The following is a 7,185-nucleotide window of genomic DNA, read 5'->3' as shown; positions in this document are numbered from 1 at the left end:
GGCAGCGATAGCTAATTTCACCTGTTATATTGAAAAACAAACTACGTCTCTCATCGTCGTCGCGGAATACAACACAGTTCGGTAGTTTAATCATACGGAGAAATTCAATCAGCGGATCCCATAATTCACCGATAGGTCAGATCCGCACTCAGCTCCGCAGAGATTATCGTTACAGGTATGCGTGTAACCGTGTAATAAAGGGGACTGGGGAATTGCTTTACGGCGGGAATATTTTAGCGTGAATATCTAATTACTTAATGGAGCAACTTTTCGAATTGCTAATGAGATCTGTCGATTGTGGGGCGGAGAGACGTGACGCTTTTTCAACTGTTGAGTTCATGCTGAGAATGTCTCGGTGAGTATTGCGTTCGTGTGACGTTTAAATGGTTTCTGATTGTTTTTCGACTTGTCGGTAATAATGAATAACCGTTGAAGTGAAACACAAGCTCTAATGGAATTTTCTCAGATAAAGCTTGGAGTGTGTGGAGTTCGAAGATTCGTTGACAATTGACTTGTAGATTGTCAAATAGTTCGTTGTGTATCTAGTGGTGGAAGTGATACTTTTTCTGACACAATATTGCCTGGTTTACATTGGTATAAGTAGTAATAGAGTTCATTAGCATACTTTTTTTTTTAAATACTCTACTACGATAATTTTGTCAGTCATTTAAGAAGGTAGTTTGAAGAGAGAAACACAATCGCAGCTAGAAATACAATCTATCCTCAGCTTAAACCAAACTTGTGTATGTTTACATTGGTAAAGTCAACAAATGAATCAAAAGAGTAAAGTAAGATTGTAGAAATGGGGGTGGGATAGTCGAGTTTACTATTCCACACATACTATACACTTTCCTCTCTCCTGCACTATTTGTAATATTCTACTGTCACAACCTGTTTTCATTATTCTAATAGGGAAATAATGTGCTATTTTTTTTTCAATCGAAATCAACATTTTCTTGAATTGAGGATTTTTTCAAATTGATAACGATTTTTGATACTCTCAATTCCTATGGAATCGTTTCCTTGACAATCGATTCGTTGTGTCAAAAGTCTTCTTCCTCTTCTTTTTCTTCAGACCTCACTAATTCAGTGTCGGACATAAGTCTCTTCCAGTTTCTTCCTTGCTTTTCTTTTATTTGCCGTTCTACTCCATTGTTTTCCTGCGATTGTGTCGTCTATCCATCTCTTGCTTGGTCTTCCTATGGTCCTCTTGATTTCTTGAGGTCTCCAAAGTGTCACTCTGTATGACCTTTTCTCCACATTTTGCCTTGCTACATGTGCCATTCCCTATCACCTAAACTAGAAGTCTGATAATTATTAAACATTTTCGTTTGAGATCTATTTATATTTTAAAAATATATTAAATTGATTGTGATGCTGATGTTCGGATGTGCGGGACATGTTGAACCTGTTGCCGAATAAATACAAGGAAAAATATGAATACACTCAAAAACGTTTCATGGGTTAAAAAGCATCTACATTATGGTTCATCCATTCTGCAAGTTACACTCACTACAAAAGATGTTAATATTTCAGAATATTCTCAAGTACGTGTTTTCTTGAAACAATAAACAAAAAAATCTGAAATTTTGACCAAATGAACAAATCAAGGTATATTTTGCGATCGCATTTTCTTGTTGACTAAGATACGTTAAGCATCTAAGAGCATCCGATTGATGTGTCTTCAATATCTGGGTTACTATAACTCAAATAGTTGAGACACACCAATCGTAAAAGTATTTTTAACGCATTTTTAGGTATCAACTTCTCCTCGAATTGGTACTTTTAAGGAAAAGAGTAACTTGGGTAAAGTCATAACAATTGAATAAAAATTTGTTATCGTCCATTATCATGTTTCAAACTACATACAAGAGCCTCCTTCCCACAAATACGGCACTCACAGAATTTTATTTGCAGTGCAAAATTCAAGTGAGTTTTATGAATATTCTTAGGTTCTCAGATTTAATTCACAGAAAAGTACTTTGGTGAGTGGGCCCATAACCTATGATTATCCTTGAAAAATCATCACTTAGATTTGATTTTACTGCATATTCAACGTCTGTAACCATTCACATCATCACTTCAAGAGTTACCAAACATTTATCGATCACTCTACCTCATCGTGAACACCAGAACCACTCACATTTTTAGTATCAGCAGTTAAACTTAAACTAACAAACAGTACTTATACAAGTGTCGTCATTGATATTTGATGGAATCGTGGTTAAAAATAACTTTATCAACTATAAAAAGTCAGCATTTCCATTGTACAAGTCGCACGCACTTGAAATCGTTAGATCATATGAAGCACTGTGAAGCAACTAAATGATAGATACTGCACAAATGCTACATGAACAAAGGGGCCGTTCGTAGCAACTCAATAGTCTGCGATTTCATTTGCTCCGTCACTCACAGACCAAACTAATCGCGCCAATAAATCGACCTAACCTGAAATGAAGCCTCTTCAAAACAAAAAAAAGATGCTAATCGGCCCCAAAACCCGATACACCTCTCTTCCTCTTCATTATCCAAATTCCCCCGCCGACAGAAACTATTCCAATTAAGCCCTCACACTTCCAACCAAAGGGCAGCCAACAACCAAACATCCTCCGTCAACATTTCACCGTCAGAGGTGAATACTGAACAGTAACAAACAAGACTGACCGCACCATCCAACAACCCAACCTCGAACCCCTTTCTCTCCAGACACAGCACAGATAGATAGATCGATCGGTAGGTAACCCGAGACCTCTCACTTCCAATTAATCACCACGTGATCACGAGAGGCATTAACGGGCCGACGGGTTGCTCACGCAATTGAACTACAAATCCGTCAAAGTGTCAACGGGTCGGATCCGTGCGGCTAGGCGGCCGTGGTGCCCCGTCTTTCGTCGAGTGGTGGGCGGTCGTCGGGAAACGTTTCGGATTTATGACGGGTAGATGGCGCCACCGTCCAATTCAATTAGCGGACGCCCGAATGTTAATTCGAAAATTGCCAATGAGAGAGAGGATGGTCACGCCCCTCATTAGGATGGGTTTTAGAGGCGATTATGATGAGGCCGTCGGTGGTGCAGGTTTGCGTCTCGAAGATGCCGGGTTGTAGAGGTCGCTGACGTCGGGAATGCCGATATTGGATTGTTTCATGTGTGGGTTAATAGAGAATTGGGGTTTTCGTTTGTGAGTCCAAAACTTTTCCAAAGAAAATATAAGGTTAGGTCGTAATGATAATAAATCATTCATTTTCAATAAGTTTAAACCGTATTCAAAGGAAAACCGTCGAAGAAACTAGTTACCTATATCATGATGAAGATTTATTTAGTTATATACTAGCATCATGCCTTACTTGTACTTGTCAGGAATTCCACTGAAATAAAACATAAAAATTTTCTTAACAATGTAAACATAATAAGCTAACGGCTAAAGGACTAAACTGCTCTTACATCACAATTCAAAAACTCATCGATACTATAGAAAACACATTGAATCAGCAGGCTCTTAATTCTATCCTTGAACTTTATCTAAGTCCTGAATAGCCGAAGGGATCCTTTAAAGGAGCTTAGGAAGCACCATATTGAGTTTTAGTAAAGTTTTAGTAAATTCTAAATTGATATTCTCCTCGAATATAATAATCATCATCATCATCTTACTGTGCACAGTTTATATTTTTATAAAACTCTACAGTATTATAGAGTTTATTGAATGTATTTTCATGAATAAACTCTCTTATTATTATTATTTTTATCATCAGACCCGGTGATATCGAAGTTACCCTTATTCTTGTACGCAAACGAGTACGCAAATATCAACCAGAATATATATCCTATCCTGAAGGCTCTCCCCTACTGGGCAGAAATTCTGAGCCTAAAGAAGCAGTTATCTCGCGTTAATATGCCATATTTTAGATGTGATTCTATAAGTGCAAAATAGATCACCCTCAGGACACCCATCGACAGGCCATGCAACATACTCCTCAACAGAAAAACACCCTCTCACAGCTTCTTCGCATGCTGATCAACGTGGACATCCCAGCGTAACGACGAGTCAAGTATGACATACCCCTGCAGATTCTTCACACATACGTGGCAAAGCGTGAAAAGCAATAGTTTTTGTTCATTAAAAACCAGTCTATTAGGGGGTACCTGTTTGCACCACCCCACAATCTTCTAAGAGGGCAGGAAGACTCCCAGATGCCAAGGAGACAGTTGTCGTTTGAAAATAGTGTGAACTTAAAGGCTTCAAGATGAGATGGAAGATCAGTGAGGAAAATTAAGAAGAGGAGAGCTCCAAGAACTGATCCCTGCGGGATTTGATTATTTTTCATTAACGTAAACAGTCTGATATTTATCAGACCCCGAGCATTCGCAAGCCCCCAATTTCCCCAAAAAGATCTACAGGGCCACACAGTCGAAAGTCCTTGTAGTGATAAGTTCCTCCTATAGTTGAAAATGTATCAAACAGGACGTTTGGAAAGTACTCAAGTTATTTTATAAGAGAAGATATCCTGTTTCTCTTATGTGGCAACTGCTTTTATCTAAAGATCATTAATGCATCTTCAAATCAATAATATTCTATATTGTTGATAGATATAGATTGCAATCTATATAAAAGAAAACGAAATTACTATTTAATTGGCAGATTTATTGAATTTCTCTTTAGTATAGAATTCCAAAGGATAAGCTACAAGAAGAAATCTCATTTTTTTTATGTTACCAAACATCTCAACCTATAGAAGAGCTTAAACCTCAATATCGCAAACTGACCAACATTTTTACGAAGCGAGCAACCACGTCGAACTTGTTCCCGCATTAATTGAGTGATAAATTTCACTAATCAACGAACAAGTCAGGTCTTAATGAATATCACCAATCAACGCTCCCAAACTCGGTCAGCTGCGTCGTCGAAATTCCCAATTATTTCCCAATAAATTATTCGAAAGATCCAGCATCCAAATCTAATGGGGCAGCCTCTCCACGCCCACGCCTGAATTAATTCATCTGTAACAGTTGTCTGACTAATTGGAGGAGCTCGTAAAACTATCCTCCCACCGTGGAACTTGAGATTTATTCATTTGGAGCGAAATGTACAGTTTGGACTTTCGATCGAATCACTGGAGCGGTAATGAGACGATGGGATTGTCGGCTGCTCAAATGTAATGAGGGAGTGGAGAAAGAGGAGACGCTTTTTGGATCAAGTGAGTGGACAAGAAAGAAGCATATTGAATGGCTAGCTGCAAAACTGAAGTGAAAGGTATTCTTCGATAGAAGGTATATTAGGCCAATTGAAAAGTCCCCGGTCTGATGCACAGATGACGGTATTGACTCAATATGACTTTTAGTTAGTGCCAACCTTCAAACGATACATGTCAAAATTTGGAAGCAGTCCGACCATTAGTTTGTGAGATATTGCGTTGTGAGTGTAGCTACTTTTGTTATTTGAAAAAAGATGGAAAGAAGAGATTTTCGTGTGCTGATAAAATATTGCTTTTTGAAGGGAAAAATACAGTGGAAGCAAAATCTTGGCTTGATGAAGAGTTTCCGAGGTCTGCACCAGGAAAATCAACCATCATTGATTGGTATGCTGAGTTTAAACATGGTGAAATGAGCACCGAAAACGGCGAAAGCAGTGAACTTTCAACAGAAGCTGTCACTGACGAAAAAATCAGAGAAGTTCACAAAATAATTTTGGATGACCGTAAAGTGAAGTTGATCGAGATAGCAAACATTGTAAAGATATCATCTGAACGTGTACATCATATCATTTTTACATGAGAAAGCTGTGTGCAAAATGAGTGCCGCGCGAGCTCACAATCGATCAAAAGCAACAACGTGTTAATGATTCTGAGCAATACTTGAAGCTGTTTAAGTGCAATAAACCTGATTTTTTGCGTTGATATGTGACAATGAATGAAACATGGCTCCATCATTTCAATCCGGAGTCCAATCGACAGTCAGCTAAGTGGACTGCACTTGATGAACCGAATCCAAAACGAAGAAAAACACAATAGTCAGCTGGCAGGGTTATGGCATCAGTATTCTGGGATGCGCAAGGTATAATATTCATTAATTACCTCCAAAAGGGTCAGACCATCAACAGCAATTATTATATGGCGTAATTGGATCGATTAAAGGATGAAATCGTTGAAAAACGTCTCCATTTGAAGGCAAAAAGGTGCTGCTTTATCAAGACAATGCCCCGTGTCACAAATCAATGAAAAAAAATTGCATGAATTGGAATTAGAATTGCTTCTGCATTCACCGCATTCGCCTGATCTGTCCCCCAGCGACTTTTTCCCGTTCTCAGACCGCAAAAGAATGCTCACCGGAAAGAAATTTAGCGCCAATAAAAAAAATCGCCAAAACTGAGGCCTATTTTGAAGCGAAAGACAAGTCGTACTACAAAATGGTATCGAAAAGTTGGAAGATCGCTATAATCGCTGTATCGCCCTCGAAGGCAATTATGTTGAATAATAAAATCGAATTTAGCCAAAAAAAATGTGTTTTACTATGGTAGACCGGGAACTTTTCAATTGGCCTGTTAGTTCTTTCATAACATAAAAGCCAGGTATTTTCATTGTTGCATCTTCAGGGCTTATTCACAATTGTTGAAGTTCAAATTACAGGGTTAGGACCATTGAGCAATAGGAATAACTGCTAAGATTCCGAATTAAACAACACAAATACTATTGCGATCCAATATTCAGGTATTGGGAAAATACAACTGTCCTTGCAGAATATCGTTTTATGAAAGACCATACATTTGACTTCGACAACACAAAGACAATAGATTACGAATCAAATGGAAAGAAATCAGCGATATGACAATTATAGAACCGATTTACACAACCTCAATCAACTACATAATAATTTGTTGGACAGATCTACGACCCATAAATATGTTAACACTCTTTCAACAGTTTGTTCTGACAGTGATTGCAAGTTTATAATAGTCTTTGACCTTTGTAATGTGTACGTCGTTCTTTCTTAGATTTCATTCATTTATCAAAGTGTCAATGTTAATTTCTTATATTCTCTGTACGAATCATCTTCATACGTTCAAATGAACTTGGTATGCAAATACATACATCGTCAAAAGTCTTGACCACCCTAGGTTTCTCAAGAAATGAACAATCTATGTTCTAGAAATATTATAAATGTCTTCTTCTATTCCAACTGCAATTTATTCGAT

The 7,185-nt window shown here is 37.9% G+C and overlaps 1 protein-coding gene across 1 annotated transcript in view; it reads left to right on the top strand.

Moving 5' to 3' along the window:
* The window catches only part of LOC123680738 (protein prickle-like), a 348,884-nt gene that overhangs the window by 128,687 nt on the left and 213,012 nt on the right, over positions 1 to 7,185 (top strand). The window lies entirely within an intron of this gene.

The sequence above is a fragment of the Harmonia axyridis genome, chromosome 1 (assembly GCF_914767665.1).
Source record: "Harmonia axyridis chromosome 1, icHarAxyr1.1, whole genome shotgun sequence".
Taxonomy (NCBI): Eukaryota; Metazoa; Arthropoda; class Insecta; order Coleoptera; family Coccinellidae; genus Harmonia; species Harmonia axyridis.
Note: the sequence above shows the minus strand (reverse complement) of the source record. Positions and strands in the feature narration are given on the sequence as shown.